The sequence below is a fragment of the Denticeps clupeoides genome, chromosome 8, assembly GCF_900700375.1.
Source record: "Denticeps clupeoides chromosome 8, fDenClu1.1, whole genome shotgun sequence".
NCBI lineage: Eukaryota > Metazoa > Chordata > Actinopteri > Clupeiformes > Denticipitidae > Denticeps > Denticeps clupeoides.
This window is the reverse complement of record NC_041714.1, coordinates 1,752,167-1,770,104: the sequence shown is the minus strand read 5'-3', so window position 1 is coordinate 1,770,104 and position 17,938 is coordinate 1,752,167.

Here is a 17,938-nt window from a genome sequence, read left to right as displayed (position 1 = left end):
CCTATATGCATGATAGGTGTGTGTGTGTGTGTGTGTGTGTGTGTTCGTGTGTGTGTATGTCCAGTGGGAAAACATCTGGAGAAATGCCGGGCCAGATGTGGGCTGGTGTTGATGGAACCTGTGTCTCTTATTGAACTGAATTCTACTGCAGTGTGCAAAGCCAGGCCTTTAAACCCTCCACACACACCCTCGCTTACCTTCACAAACACACTCACTTCGTCAGTTAACAGCATGGGTGTGTAAGCACACAACAAGAATAGACACACACACACACACACACACACACACACACACACACACATATATATATATATTTCTGACATTTTCTGTATTGAAGTGAGGTGGTCAGTTATCCTCTGTTTGTTATGTCTCCAACAAGGTTCCTGGTTCTTATAATGTTCTTGATGTAGAAACCTGTTAGAGCTCCTCTGTCTCCCCTGCCTTCTTATACCGTTCCATCTAACGTTACGGTAACGATCATCAATGCCGCACAGCAGGTGATAAAACAGGGTGAGAACTTGCAAACTTCAACAACCCAAACTTCCAAGACCCCTCATTCTCTACCGTTGTTCTGTATATCAAAGCACCACAAACTTTACCAGCCTTTTACATATACATTCCTGAAACTGAAACCACGTCACATGCACACCCACATAGACATTCACACTTCAGTACAGAGATGAAAGACGTTCATACGAGAGCACCTTCAAAGGCAATGAAAATTCATGCAGCATCAGTATTCGAAGTTCCATTCATGAACTGGATGGACTGTGCTGCCAGGTCGTATATAAACATGTACAGGAGGCTGAACTGCAGAGTTATTCCCACTGCAGAGAACAATATCTGCCCTGTAAATGCTCCACTGACATTTTGCATTTTCACAATCTAATTATGGGCAAAGATGGGCAAAGGAATCATTCATTTTTAAAGACCTATTAAAACATTCCCCATCTGGGATTTGTACTGTTCAATGGAAACATCTTTTAACAGCCGTGAGCAGCCAGAGGAGCTTATAAAACTGACACACACATCCCATAAAGTCCATAAAATGCTGTTTCATGGAGCAGTCGACAAGGAAATACTAGCATTGATGGACGCAGTCATGGTAAGTTTTCTTTGACCAACGTATCATTTCCATTAAACTAAAAGTGGATTTTAAGTCATCTTTCCATCTCACGGTCTGTTGTAGCAGCAGCAGCAGCAAATCACAGGTGAATACCACAAAAATCAAGTGTTTATGAAGCAGTAAACCTGCGTGGCGTTTGATAATGCCTGCGGCCTTTAAAGGCTGCAATTAAAGTCACTCTGGTCACAGCGGGACCACTGGGTGAGTGCAGAGCTGTGAAAACCAGCTTACAAACACACACACACACACACACACACACACACACACACACACACACACACGCACAAAACAGGCACAGAGTAGTGTAGTGAAGAACAGGACAACACCCAGAACCATTCAATCCAATCACTGATGGACATGAAAAGAATACAAAACCAAGTTTTAGACCTAATGCACTAATTAATCCAGCCTTCATGTGGCATATATTGAGAATGAAATTATATATCTGAAATCATTTAATTAATAGAGGTTATAAAATAAAGAGATACACCAATGTTCAAAAGTTTTGTTGTATCTAGTTATAAATATATTTCTTTAAATAACATAAAATCCTGTTATTTAATAGCTGCATAAATGCAGATAGACCATTATCAGCAGCCATTAGTTTCAAATGGAATACGGTGTTTTAAAAATTGTTATTACCTCGAGAAATTGAAATCTAGAAGGCTCAAGGTCTGCCAAGCTGTAACTGCTGCAAATGCACAAGGGTTCTTTGCAGTGTACTCGCTGGAAATAGAGAATTCTCTGACAACAGTAAAATTTATTATTTAAAATAAAATGTTTAATTTTTTTATGGAAAACAAGGATATTTTTAGACTCTAGACTTTTTAGAACTGTGGTGTATTCATTTTTCCTGACATGAAAACCACAAAAATTTAAAAACTGTGTACATAATAATAATAAACTCTGGACACATTCTAAAATACATATGCATATTAATATTGTATAGACACAGCTATATGAAGACCAGCCTCATACACACACACACACATACACACACACACTTACATATACGTGTATAAATCAGATTACAGAGAATTGAGAGAGCACACGGGGTAAATGCATGCTTATTGATCTGGTGTGACCCTGTAGCTGTAGGCTTCCTAACTAACAGACACACACACATACTATCATCAGCTCTCTCTCCTTCACAGTGACACATCTTACACACACCGCCTCTGCATTCCTCACACTTTGTGACTTTTATTCCAGTCATTTGATGGCGTGCTTCCCATGTTCTGTTTAGTTCTCTTTCTGTCACACATACACTGACCTTTAACAACATTCTTCATTTTTCCTCCACCAAAACAGCCAATCCATCTCCATCAGTCACAGGTCCCACAAATTAACACCTCACGCTGTGTTCCCAACATTCTCCCCAAACTCTCTCTCTCTCTCTCTCTCTCTCCTCTTTCCCCCCTCACACTCACACACACTGCATGAACTGACCCGGCATGTGAGAGAGAACGCGGCCCGGTCAGCTCCCCCGCACAGGGACACGTAATGTTTCCATCAGCCTTTTGCTGCTGAAAGCATTCATTAAGAGTTTGGTCCACAGATGTGAATCACTGCTAGCCTTGGCAGACCAGATAAAAGCCGTGGGGCGGCCGAAACCGCAGAAGAAGAGGCCAGTTACAGGCTCAGTGGCCGCAGAATCCGCAGGAGAAGAGGACAAGCCTCCAGATGATTCCTGCAGATGGTGCTGACCCACTGGCTTTGCAGTGTGTATGATGGAGCCTGACAGGCTAAGAACGTCTGGGCGTGTCTTCATATGAACATCACGGGGACATAAACAGCGTGATAAACCCACATCAGCCATACTTCTGAAATCTGTTATTACTGATCAGAATCAGACATTACATATTGACAGAACAGTAATACATGCTGCCCTCCTGGTCTTCAGAAGGTCTGTGGCCCACGTCCTCTAAAACCTTCACATCACAGCTGAAAAAAAGCAGCAACTCATTCAGCCCGACATTTACTGCCAAGAGAGGAGGAAGGTCAGAACTCTCGCCAGATGTGCCTGCACGTCCACACGGTGAACATTCATTTGCGTGAAGCTTTCAAAGGATGCTGATTGTCATTTAACAATTTTTAAATGTGCAAAACAAAAATACTTCACTGTATAGGGTCAGGTTCAATGACAAAAATGTGACTGGCCAAGGAACACTGGCTAAACTAAAAAAAATTATTAACCTGTCACACCTAATAATTTAGCCTTGACTAAAATATTAATGTGAATAAACAAACCTGCTGTCAGTAGCATTATATTAAAGTAAAAACAACAATCTAGTTATAAGCATAAATTAAACTGCTTTGTTTTAAAGACCAAACTAATATTTTTGTACTACTGTAATGAGAAAAAAAAAACACTTTAATCAAACAACAGCTGTGGTTGACTATTTTCAGTGCGTCTATACACTGTTAATTACACTTAATTAGGTGTGACACATTACTTACATTTTTAGCCAATGTTCACTTTTTACAACAAGGAGCTCAACACCCTTTTGACATTTTCTGGTGAGGGTACAGGACAGGACAGGACGGGACAGCGTTGGGAGGGCAGCAGGAATAGTGGCACAGGTTTCAGGTGTTTGTTCAATTGTTCAATTCTCACTCAAGGTCAATTCAGAAATAACATGAAGTTATTGTCTACACACCTACTGAAAGTGAAGTGATTGTGAAACACTGCAGCACAGCACACTGTGACACGGTGAAATGTGTCCTCTGTATTTAACCATCACCCTTGGTGAGCAGTGATCAGCCATGACAGGTGCCCGGGGAGCAGTGTGTGGGGACGGTGCTTTGCTCAGTGGCACCTCAGTAATAAAATGAGAGAAATACTGAAGAGAAGCCTGAAATCTGTATCTGCTGGTCTGACGTAATTTTTGTGTTTAACCGCTGCTTCTTAAAACAGCCACGGAGCCTGTGAACCTCGGGCAGCAGTTTTCGGTTCTTTTTGGCAGAACATTAAAGGTCTGAGGACCAGGAGCATGAAGACGGGGACTCATAGCCTGAGAGGCAGCTGACATCAGGGGTACCTGCTGGTGTAAAACTCGTTTTTTCTTTACTGGTTTAGTCAGCCACCGGCTACAGAGCAACAGCTAAATGCAATTGAGAATCCAATTTTAATGCTTTCATTTTTCAAGTTCACAGTTCTCCATAATGGAACGCGTAAAATGTGAGTGGATGATTATCATTTGAGTCAATAATGCATGTTTATTTAATGCTGCAGATTCACCAGGAGTACGGTGGATGTAAAGATTTCCAATCTTACTCGCGTTTATTTGCTTTTATTGTTGAGTAAAAAGTGAAAATAAAATGGAGCTCATTGCAAGTGGTCTAGTCCCAGCATGTCGCATAGCTCCATTAAAACAAATCCCAAAAGCGCACCACGTAAAATAGTTCATCTTCAAGGCACATTTCACAGTTTCAACCATATTTGAAGCCTTCCAGGGCAGGGTGAAGGGAACCCTGCTGTATTCAAACAGAACCACCTGAAGATTTGGAGGTTGACTTTCATTTCTCTCGTGGCAACCCTATGAGCAGATACAGTATCACTCCAGGGAGCTGAGGCCGTGTCTCACTCACCTTCACACCACAGTGGTGGGATTAAACATTAACTTGTTGACCCTGAGGGCTGAATGGTAGCAGGGGGAGCAGATTTGCGGCGCGGAATTGGACATTAACCAGACGACCTCTCGTGTGGAGGGACAGAGAGGTCTTTCCTCAGCTTTGTTTAACCTCCCAACACCAGTAATCCAATCAGGATGTCCCGTCTTTGAAAAGTTCAGGGAAAATTCAGAGTTAACAGCAACATCCTTGCTCAAATTGGCGTTCTGTAGCCAGCCACTTCTTCAAGAATCTTCTGGAATGTAGCACAGTAAACTTGCCAGTTTTATTACACATTTTACTCACATCAGCCCATCTTACTTTATTATGTTTCCTTGTCATTTGAGAATATTTTGTGTCTGTAAAATGACTGTAATTGTAATTAAATAAATTGCTATGGAGCATAAATTAACAACAGAACAAAACCTTTGCACAGCTGAGTTGATTTCCCACATTCCCCAGGCCGTATTCTCACCGAAACATGACCGTGTGGAAGACATTTTTTTTCAATTGACTGGAGAAAAGCCACTGTGGCCAGTCCTCATGGCAGCAAGCACCTCAATTATGTCATTAGAAGAGAGTCTCCTCTGCTGTCTTTAACAGATAGTAGATCATTATCCACAATGTCTGTCTTTCCATCTCTCAAAACATTTGCACTTCACAGGATAATTTACAAGGATTTTGTTGTCGCTGGTCTGGGAAGAAAAATGGGAGACAAATGGATTCCTTCAACAGGAAGGCAAAGTGAGTTAACTTTTTAAAAACTTTGGTAAAGTACGTATTCGGGAAGAGCTTTTTATCAGACGCAAGCAGTAAAAAGTGCAAGTAAAGAGCGTTTCAGCCCAGTTAAGCACTCATTTTAGCAGGAAGACCATACTGTAGCCAGACTGGAGGCTGTAAAAACAAGCTGAGAGCCTGGGACTGGCCGACGCAGGAACAAGAAATCTGACCTCCACAACTCTCCACTGCGAGAGGAAATCAGAGTTACATATAGAAGGTAAAAGATATGCAATAACAGAGAAATATGAAGACACCGGGACGTGTGGGGAGGAATCCCTACAGCGAATACCACTGTGGATAAAAGCAGACTTTAGAAGCGTTTTGCATCTGTAAATCTTTGTGTCTGTTTTAAGTCGATTTTGTATTTTCATGATTTTTTAAAACACTTTTTGCATTGTAGCAGGATGCTTCCTCCATTTGAAAGTGAGTGCCGCTATGAAGGATATTAAGGTATTAATAGAAAATTTGTTTAAACCCATACAGACACACTCACACAGACAAACACACATATAGGCAGATGACTGTCTGGAGTGCGGCCTTTGGTTAATTACAGGTCAGGCCAGCAATGGTCTGGCCAGCAGTAAGGGCAACCCTGCAATCAGAGGTCAAAGGGTCATGAGGTCATGAATCAAGGTGCCTAACAGGAGTTGGCTGTGTTTGTTCGAGCATGTTGTTCCCATGGCAACAAGACTATCCCATGATATCCCATGACCATTCCCAGGAATAAGGTGGAGTATGGGAAGTGGAGCAATGGACCAATGAGGGATCATCTTTCCTGCTTCTACAACAACATTTTGGAAAAAACGTATCCCTACCCCTATCAGGACCCCTGTATTGTGTAAATGAGTGTAAAACGATGCAGAGACAGGACAAAGTGAGTAAAAATAGTGAAAAGTCCTTCAAAAATCGAATCATGGAAATCAAGTGGAATCAAGTCTCCAGCAGATGATGACTCTGTTTCACTACAGATGAAAACACCTCTTTGTTTTCATGGACAGGGAAAGGCCAAATGTCAAAAGATGCAGCTTGCAGCAAATTGTCCTCGATTTCGAATGAGAAACTGGGAGTCAGGATACAATCTCCTTCTTTGTTCGCTTCAACTTTGTACATGAGACTGAAACAAAGCCTTAGATCTGATATGAAATTACATTTAGGCCCACAGTTGGTGCTGTGCTTCATCCAAAATTCCTTGGATCCTTGAATTATAATTAGTGGTTTCAATCAATTAAAATTTGAATTGTGTTCATCAGTAACAGATACAGGCCATGACTGATCACAGGTTTAAAATTCTTGTATTTACTGCATTTTTTGAATGTGGAATGCTGATGTGGTCTTGTAACAAAGAAATCCACAGCAAATCGGTGAGAGTAGTCACACTTTTTCTTTTTTTTTTTTTACGAAAAAACAATCCAACAACAGCGAATGCTAACGTCATTAGCCATTAGGGGACATTTTCGCCATCTTTTCACAAATCACTGTTTCATATTTGTCCTCAAATCTATTTATGCACTGTACCTACATTAAATAAATATGGAAATAATCTGGATTCTTTTCTATTAGATTTTGCATTACTAATGACAGATGGGATTTTATCGGTTTGATGTGTGAACAATCAAACAATCAATCCTTTATCAATTTTTACATCACAATATCTGACTCTCAGGGGGGGGACTCTTTCACTAAATTCCAAAAGTGCTTTTTATTCTGTTTTTGTAGTCTCTGTGTGGAGAAATGTTTTTATAAGTGCCTGATACCAATCATTTCTTACTAGTGTGAGTCTAAGAGATAAAGGCGAGGGTGTCAGACGTAGCCAAAGCAGCTTCTAATTCAATAATGTTTTAATAACGGAGGGATTTCAAACAGGAAGAGAGAGAAGGGAAGAAAGAGGGCAAACACACAGGACTTTGTTTGAATTCTACTGAAAGCACACACACAGCCAGCACTAACCGCGACCAGAAAGCGCATCGTAGCGCATCACACCTGGAGCGTGGTAGAATCAATGGTGAAATTCAGTTCATTTGCATGGTTAAACAGCAGCTAGGCTCATCACGGCAGCACGTCCCGCTGTGACCCTGTAACAGGCTGTAAACAGTGACTGATTAAAACCCCGTTAATGAAACAGCGGGAGTCGACTATCTACTGGCCCTTCAGGCACAAACAACTGCCAGACTCAGGAGTTTTGTACAAGCATTTAATAAATGTTTTATTCAAGATGCTCTCCTGACCACTAAAGATGTCCATGACTTATGTAGGAACATTCAAATCATAATGGCTCATTTGCTTCCATTAATTGCTGCTTTCATTGAAATACAGATCTAGCATTCAACTGATTTGTGTGTTGACCCACTCCACTGTCCGTGTGTGTCCGTGTGTGCCTGTGTATGGGTGCAGTGTGGAGAGTTTTGGAGAGTGTGGCGGTATTAGGATAGTGTCAGGTTACTCTTATCACCCCAATATTTACAGCCATCCAGTTAGGAGACCCAGCCTCTGCCAGCACTCCTGCTGATGGCTTTAACACCAGCCCCTCCACCCCGGCTTGATGGAACCGAGAGAACTCGATACTAATGCTGAGGAAACACCCAGCAGATCAAACAATAAATTCTCCGAAGCCTGCGTCTGTGAGGGACCAAATCTCGGAGGGGTGCGTGAGATTTACCAAATCCCAGGGCCCTCGTAGAAAAGGCTTCATTGTGCATTGCAAATAGAGTGTAAATAGAGTGACTTGTTGTAGCTACAGCTTTGGTGATCATGGTGAATTTTGAATTGAATGAAAGAGCATTGAAAGCATTCATATAAAATATACAATTTAAAACAAAAAAAAGTGTCTGACAATCTGAATATTTGCATATATTTGTCTGTTAGATATCTCGGCATGTAGAGCTTTGATAGTCTTGTGAAATGTAGTTGTTACAGTAGTTTTTATGGTTTTGTTACAGCCATGAGAATGTTTGCTTTGGTCAGCCTGCTGAGTTTGATTTGAGGACCAAGCATTGTTAGCTGGACCTCTTTGTCAGTCCAGGGTACGAGAACGTGAACCGTGTTCCAGCTCTGCATACTGGCAGACACCAAGCTAAAACCGTAGCTTATACTCTCGCAAAATTACTGTTAAGTTAATGTGAATTGAATCACACACACACACACACACACACACATGCTGTATACACAACACGGTATACATGTATAGAGAAGGGAGTCGGCTGGTGCCGACAAATGCGTCTGGGCCCTGGAGGAGCTCCCTTGTCTGTGTGGACTACAAGAGACTCTTAGTACCTGTCAATCAATGCCGAGTAGCTTCCTGTTGTGACACTGGTGTCCTTCGACCCCTGGAGCCAAAACAGACAGCAGGGGGGTCAGAGTTCCACAGAGATCCTGGGAGCCCACAGGACACTCTGGATGCAGAGTCAATCCGGAATGTTAAATCGTTAAATGTTACATTCAGGGGATCGAACTCTGTGTCACCGTGTTATGGATCAGACTGATTCTCTTTATGTTATGAAGGTTGTGTGTATTTGTGTGTTTGGTGGACAAATGAAATTCCTGTGTGAGTATTATGAAATTATGAACCTCTGTAATGATTAATTAAATACTGACATTCTAAATAATACATTTAGTATTTAGAATAGTAGATAATAATTTTCATGTGTGCCTGAGGATATTTTGTGTGTCTGTGGGTCTGTTTCGTAGCAGAGGAACTAGAGCTCACTTTCTGCTGTCATTGTCAATACAAAGACAGGATGAGATCACAGACTCAAACTCATAAGCGTTCACCAGTTTTCACTCAGACACACTTTCACCCTGTCAACTCGTTTGGACACGGTATCATCAGACCATGCTCGCAGTGCAGACGCGGAAGAAGTATCTCTCCATTACTTTGACCAGAGGGTGTGTGTGTGTTTGTGGGGGGGTGGGAGGTCTATGGTTCGTGTAAAAATGATAAACTGCTTGGCAAATGCTCTGGACACAGAAAAAATGGAGGATGAAAAGTGGATTGTTGGCAAAGGCAACTGTAATGTTAGTGGGTTTGTCACTAAATATTTGGTGAATATTAAAACAGAAATCCCATATTCTCCACCAAAGAAGAAAAAAGTTGTCCATGGATATCCAGGATAATTTTATTTGAACAGAAAACGACATGGTTGTTCTTAGAAAGTGATAGAGAGAGTTTTATGATTGTCCAGACATATTGTTTTTGGTCAGCATTTTGTTCAACTCGTGTTTAGTGCTGCTAATCCTAACTATAAAGTCTATAATTAGATCGATATTAGATGCAGATAATAATGTCATAATGTATCAGTAGAAGCAATTATTACAAAAAGTGTTGTGTTCTTAAATGTATTGAAACATTGAGCCTAATGATTTGTATTTTCACACAAGAAGTTCTGAAACGGTTGCTACTTTTAAAAACTAGTCCACTTTAGATTATGGCAATGAAATGCCATGTTTTTTCGTGCTGCGCTCAAAATCCTCAGATTCAACTTTTATGATTTTCTAGAATAAGGAGCTTTTAACCAGTGTGTTCCAGTAGCAGTGAGGTGAGAAACGGGAGCTGAAGCCCAAGAATCTGGACTTGGCCGTAAATTACAAGGCTGTGTTTACACAGCCTGCAGCCAGCGCTCGCAGCATCCCAAAAAACGTTCCCTCAATCCCCAGCTGCCATGAGAATACCATAGACAAGGCCGGTCCCACTGTTTACCCGCCCCTTACACACACAGTCACATGCATGCACTCACGGACACATATGCTAGCATGCACATGGCTCAATGGAGGGATAATGCTCCCCAAAGGGAAGGGGGTCCAGCAGACCTTCTGTTCTCAAACCGGATGCAGATCTGAATCAGCTGTAAACGAGCCAAGGCAATAGGATTACATGCTCCATGGTTTAGGCTGGGGGCGCAGAGTGTCAGCAAATTGGATGTTCAACTCAATATCAGCATGGCAGAGGGTACAGTCATGTGGCTAGAGCTGTAATTGGGCCTAAAAAGCCAAACAGAATTTAGCCCGACCCAACAAGTTTTTTAAGCGTGGCTTGCTTTGTGCGCGTTGTAAGATCTAGACTGAGAGGGAAAGGAAATGTGCGAGGAAATGAGTGGTTTCAAAAAACCTCAGGTTTTAAAGCCTCCATTTCACTTCCTCAGCATCCATTTTTGCCTCTCTCGCAGGATCATTTAAAAAGTGCAATTCAAATAAGCATTTCATTAAAAACATTTACATTTAATAAAACAAACTTTCAACATTTCCAATCACCGAAACAATTTACAAGCACAGAATCATATGGAAAGACAGGAACAATTGATCGGAAGTTTGTGTTTGCTGACTGATCATTTACCCGAGCCCGACCCTCTGCACCCCAGGTATTTTTATTTTGTGATATTCTGTAATGCTAACATGCCAAAATGAATCCAACAGTACGCTTATGAAAGGGCCATAAGCTTTTTAAGTACTTTTGTATGTCAACACGTTTGAAGTAAGCCCTATTGCAGCTAGATCTGTGAAAATAGGCACAGCCTAAGCGGCTTTAGGCCTCCTGCTATTTCAGTAATGCCCTGTGTGATCAAACTTCACTGTGTTTCATGCAAACCTGCCGACCTTTGACCTTCCAGGACTGCTGACTCTGGCAGAGGGCAGGCAAGCTGGTAACTCAGTCCAGGCCTCGCAGCTGGCAGGTCTGTTTGCTTTGCTAGTTCGGACTCTCTTCAGCCACATGCACCCACTCGCTGAAAGCAGGACTCCTGGAAAATAACCCCAGACCTATAACTTCCCCCTCTCTATGCTTTTTATGGGGGTCTCCAGGGTGCATCCCACCATTCCTGCTGGTCAGGGGGGGTTTGGAGAGGGGGTTTTGGGAGAGGAACACAAACACAACGTGAAGAATGATGGCGTTCTGTTTCTCTTGTATGTTCATGAGGGATTGTTGGGTCTATGAAACGGACACCAGATGCCAACCTCATGCAGGGTTGGGAACAGGATACATATTCACAATACAAATATTCTGTAGCTGGTCCATGTTACATTTTACAAAACAACATTTAGAATACAGTTTCTTTTTTAAAAATACCTGTTGTGAAAAAAAACAACAACATAATATTCATGTTAGTTATGTTGATGCTGATATGAGAAATGTATGACAGGTTCACCACCATGATGCAGCACAGCTGTGTGTTTTATATGGATTATAAAAGTATTCTGATTCTGAGTAGTTTTTATGCGCTGTAACAGAAAACATTTCCAAATGGCCACTCCATCACTTGTGCACTTTGTGCACAGCAGGGCTAGTGCTAGAACTGACACATCTGGCAAAGTCAAGTTTGATTTTTTTCTACTTTTGAAGGGCCTCAAAAATCATCTAAATGCAGGGTGAGGGTAAATGTTTTTGAACCACATATACTTTATATGGCTTTGTGTGGGAATAAATGAGTGTCTTCGTCTTGATAAAAGACACAGTTGGAGTAAAGACACACAAACAGATGGCAAAACACACAAAGAGGGCAAGATTGTTCTTTAGTCTACATACACTTTACACTTGAGTTTATTTCTCACAGTGCAACTTCATGCCCCATTATCAACAAATACTATACTACACACACACACGCACACACAGACACACACACACACAGAGCCAGAAAGACTAGCTTTAAACAGGAGTTTATCACTAATCAGCGTCTCAGTCCAGGCCACAAACAGACAGAAGACACACATACACACACACACACACACACTCTGTGGAAACAAACCTGTCCTTCATCTGTGGACAAGTTCGGAGCTTACTCTGATAGCTTTCTCCATGAGTTAGTAGCTTTTGTGGCCTTAATGCAGGAAGGCATCCCCTGAATGTATGTGTTCACTTCAATAGCAGAGCAAGCCTTTGAAAGCAAATTAATGCCTGTGTCTGTTCTAGTTCATTTGGTGCGTATTAAATTGCAGCTTCATGTGAAAATCTGGCTCGATTATATCATATTTGAGTTCTGAGCAAATCTGGTCTGGACTGTTGTTCCTGGGATGTGTCCAAAACGTAAGCCTGTCTGCAGAAGATCACTGGAGATGATGTCATATGAGCATCTACCATGTTTCGGCCACTCTGGGGCGCGTTTCATCCCGTCATGCTCTGGGGTGAATGGCTGAGGGATGCAGAGTGTTCCTGCTCACGTTATTGTCAGTGATGAACTTCATGCAGGCTTCTGGATCGTCTGCTTTATTTTATCAGATCAGGGAATCTCCTGGTGGTACCATAATGTGTGAACGTACATATAGGACTGTCTAGGGACTAATCATATTGTAATTTATGTCATATTTCTGTGTATGTAAGCTGACATATTATACTTATTGTTAATGTACAGTACAGGCCAAAAGTTTGGACACACCTTTTCATTCAGTGTGTTTTCTTTATTTTCATGACCATTTACATTGGTAGATTCTCACTGAAGGCACCAAAACTATGAATGAACACATGTGGAGTTATGTACTTAACAAAAAGTGGAGACCTGACCTCCACAGTCACCGGACCTGAGATGGTTTGGGGTGAGCAGGACCGCAGAGTGAAGGCAAAGGGGCAACAAGTGCTAAACACCTCTGGGAACTCCTTCAAGACTGTTGGAGAATCATTTCAGGTGACGACCTCTTGAAGCTCATCGAGAGAATGCCAAGAGTGTGCAAAGCAGTAATCAGAGCAAAGAAACTAGAATATAAAACATGTTTTCACTTATTTCACCTTTTTGTTAAGTACATAACTCCACACGTGTTCATTCATAGTTTTGGTGCCTTCAGTGAAAATCTACCAACGTAAATGGTCATGAAAATGAAGAAAACACACTGAATGAAAAGGTGTGTCCAAGCTTTATATATTGCTGAACTATCAAAACACAAGACCTGTTATTACATTTCATCACACTTGTTACTTGGGAACTGTTATGACTTATTTTATTTTATATTACTTGTTTTATGTGATATTACAGGGGTTTGATGCTGAAAGTTTTTTTTTTTTTTGCATTCCATGCATGTGCACTGTTGTATGTACAAGAGAGAGAGAGCTACACTGAGGCAGAACACTGGAAAGAATTGTACATTGTTAAAGGCCTATTGTGGTCTTCCTCAATACACAAAATGGCTGTTCTGTGGTCAGGACCCCCTGCGCTCCACAGGGCAGGATATCTGTCCATCATGTCCCGCTGCTGCAGTGCAGTGCTGTGCTTAGCTGAGGAGTGTAATTTCAGCCCCCTGGGTGCCAGGCAGAGGAGACAGCGCTGACTCAACCAGAACCCTCCTTCCAGCTGTGCGACATCCATCTCTGTCCCCAACCGAGCCCGCTCTCCACCCCCCTCCCTGCTCTCACACTCACTCTATCGGCTTCTGGCCCCTTCTGTTACTTCGCATAGCTGACATATGAACAGCAGGTAAGGCTGGTGACATTTTTTGCTGTGACGGCTGCATGTGATATGGGATATGTGACATTAGACATTATCACAGTGCATGTCGGAGTGTTGAATCCCATTCATTCAAGGTTGCAATTACCTTCATGTACCCTCTTAAGCAGTATGGCCTGAGTGAAGTAAGGACTTTCACTGGGCCGATTGCATCCCATCTGGTCACAAGAAAGGAAAACTGAGACATTTCTGGTGGCAGTGACCAGTTAAGTTAAAACTTAACAGAGAACAGAGGGGCATACATTTTTATGATTCAATATTCATGAAGTGAAGTGATTGTCATGTGTGATACACAGCAGTACAGCACACGGTGCACACAGTGAAATTTGTCCTCTGCATTTAACCCATCACCCTGAGTCAGAAGTGGGCAGCCATGACAGGCGCCCGGGGAGCAGTGTGTGGGGACGGTGCTTTGCTCAGTGGCACCTTAGTGGCACCTTGGCAGATTGGGATTCGAACCGGCAAAAATTCAGCCTAATAAAGATATTATTATTATTGAAATATCTGCAAATATATAGTAATATAGTCACACTACACTGGCTTGGTCCAGCAGTACAATGGGACCAGATGTCCCATAAATGCTGGGGTCATCTGTCTGTTGAGACAGATGTGATCTAATGTAAAAAGACACGTTATAATCTACATCCGCTACTATTTTAACAAGTGTGCGCAGGTCATACTTGTTTCTCCGGGGACGAGAAGCTTTTCACGGGCAGCAGGCCCTGGTTTCGGGTCTGTGGCTGGACGAATACGCATAGCAGGCGAGCACACAGCCAGCGCAGGTGAACTTTGTGACTTGGTACCTTAATGAAGGAAATTCCTTGTGGGATTGTGACGTCTGCGCATGCGGCCAGGAGACAGTGGTGCTGTGTTTGGGAGAGGGTTGTCCTGATGGGCAGTGGGTCCAAAAACAGCTACAGGTGCCAGCCAAACAAAACCTGCCCTGTGTTTTCGTGGTGCAATCCTAGTGTGATGGCGTGAACTGACATTGAACCGTAGATGCTGCTTTATCATTATGAATGTCAGTTTTCTCTCTCACAATATCATCTTCCTGCCAGGACCTCATGTTCTCCCTTTCTCAGTACATTTACTCCTCCTTCCTTCTCAGGTTTTTAACTCATATCATATATGGCTGGTGCGGCGCAGTCCTACTGCTCTTCCTCCACTTCCTGCTGATCCCGTCTTTCATCTCCCAGATACTCCGCAGCGGCAAGGGGAGTGGGTTCCCAGCACTAGGCCAGCGCTGTGCTCCATATACATTTGTGAGTGATGCAGATTGACTACTTTCTGTTCGTTAGACTCAATTTCTTCCCCCGTCTCGGCATATAGTCACAATGCCCCTCTCTCTGTCTGTGCCTTGGACTGGAACCTGAAAGCTAAAGGGTTCCATTGTGCCCCAGTCAGTTCCAGGCGCCCGCTGCGTCGCACTGAAACATCCCGTTGTATCGGGTGTCCCGTCCAGGGTGGGTGACCATCTCCCCGGGGCACTCTTGCATTGCCGACACGGCCCTGTGACTCTGCCGTATGACGGTGCAGGGGCAGACAGACGGGGGTCTTGGTGACCGGGCCAGATGGCTGTCTTAGCCCTGGACACCCAGAGGGATCAGAAGGAGGGGGCTCTCACTTTCTGTGACCGAGCCAGTGGGCTTTAGGAGAAAGACACTGGTAACAAAATAGGGGAAAGGACTTCATTATGAACGATGAAGGTGCTTGATGGATGGAGAATTTAGAACTTCTCGTTTTATAAAGATATGATCTTGCCATACAACTTGCCTTTGAGCATTCCTATATGCCACCTGTAGTAAACAAAAGGTTTTTGGGGCAGGAAATAGCCAATTTGTCAGGTAGAATCACAAATTATATCCCCGGAGAGACCCAATCACATGATCTTGGGTCATGCTGGTCCACAGGTTCCAGTTCTCCCCCTCATACATAATCTAATCAGTTATCAAATATCGGCTGAGAGGCAACCTGATACCTGCATACGCACAAACACGTAAACTCCACCAGCCTCTGCATTAAAACGTACAGAAGAACAAAGAGCGGGACGGAAAGCACAGCAAGTGTGAGGAGGAGAGGAAGGACAGAGATTAACACTAACACATTCAGGGACACCAACTTGACCATGCTGCACAATGTGTAGACATGAAGTACGTGGATGTGGGTGGAATGGAAGGAGGGTATTGTGTGTGTGTGTGTGTGTGTGTGTGTGTAAGGGATGTGGATGGTGGGAAGTGGGGTAAAGGCAGGAGGTCTGTGGTTTGCTGGTTAACTGATCTATCCCCACCCCCTTACACACACACACACACACACACACACAGGTAACAGCTAAACCAAGTCCGGTGGAGCCGGCCAGCGAACATTTCTGTCTTTCCCTGTTTGTTTGCTTTTGTGTTGTCAGCAGAAGACGTGTGGCACTCTTCTACATGCCCGGGAGAAATTGGATAATGAGTGTGAGATCCAATCAACTTCGGGGGCATCCATTCAATTTTCTGCCTGGCTGCCACCAGGAGATGGTAATGTGTGCTGATACACTGACTGGGGCCAGGCTCAGAAGTCCTGATTGAAAACATCTGTCCATTCCTCTCTTTCGCTCACACACACACACACACACACACACACCACCTCTGCTGGCTCTGCAGAGCAGATTCTCTCCATCTATTTGTGCTTATTTCAGAGTTCCAGAGTAGGCAGCGTGAAATGTGATGCATTAGAAGATTTTAGCACTTTTTTTTTTAGGTTTTTCTGATAAAAATGTGAACTTAATTAACATGTGCCCTGTTTAAACACACTTATATAACTAAAGCCAAGTTAAATACATTATACATGCTGTATATGTGTGTGTGTGTGTGTGTGTATGTGTAAAACTCAAATAAACTCTGCTATCTGCCAGACTAATTACATAAAATACTGCGACCTAAAGCAAGACCTACATTTTCCTACATTATATATTATAATCACCCGTCACCCTCGTGCCAGTGTCCTGCTCTTCTATGCAGTGACAACATGAAAGTGTATGTGTGTGTGGCTTTCATCAGAACACCTGTGGAGGAGACGATATTAAAGAACACACATGTTTGCCTAACCTTCCTCAGATAAGCATCAGCCAGAGCATTTAGTGCCAGGCAGCACTACACACACGCACGAACACGCACACACACACACACACACACACACACACACACACACACACACACACACACACACACACACACACACACACACACATTTGAAGGTCACAATCACACTGTAACAAGGAGCTAATAAAGACAAGAGGTTTTTCCCCTTCTTTATCTGTCTCAACTTCTCTGTATAACAATTAAATGTCACAATTATACAGGACTGTGATGTATCTAGTCCCAAAGCATTTATTAAAAAAAGAAAGATAGATCAGCAAAATATTTTCACCAGTAATGAGCTCAGTGCCCTTTCTGACAAGGTCAGGGACACAATTAATAGATTTTGCTTGTTTAAATGAACATTTTAAGAACCTGTGCCAGCTTTGGGGCAGCTTCTGCCTAATCTGAGACCAAATCGAGCCTCGAAAACATCATTTGGGGGGTCCGGGGTCCCTGTTTTACGCTCACCGTTTTATGTAATAATAATAGTTACTGCGGCAATAATAAAGATTTTACAGAAAAGCAGCCATAAATCTGCCAATCGCGTCCCCTGTCTGGTCACCATAAATCGTGGTCATTACAACTTAATGACGTCGCCCGCGCGCTCCTCTAATTAATACGCGGCCCGCGGGCTATAATTAACGCCCTGGAAAGAACAGAATGCGAGGGGATTAGGGCGGCCGCTAATATGCGGTCACAAAGGGACAGTGAGGGCTGGACATTCCTGCGCTGCTGCGCGCTAATCCTCCGGGGAGACCCCTCGCCCGGATCCCCGGGGGTCCGGAGGGCGCATTGTCCGCGGAAAATCCCCCAGAAAATCAACTTATTTACGGCAGATTATTAGGCGGCGACTGTAAAACGAGCCCCTAACCAGACGAGGACAG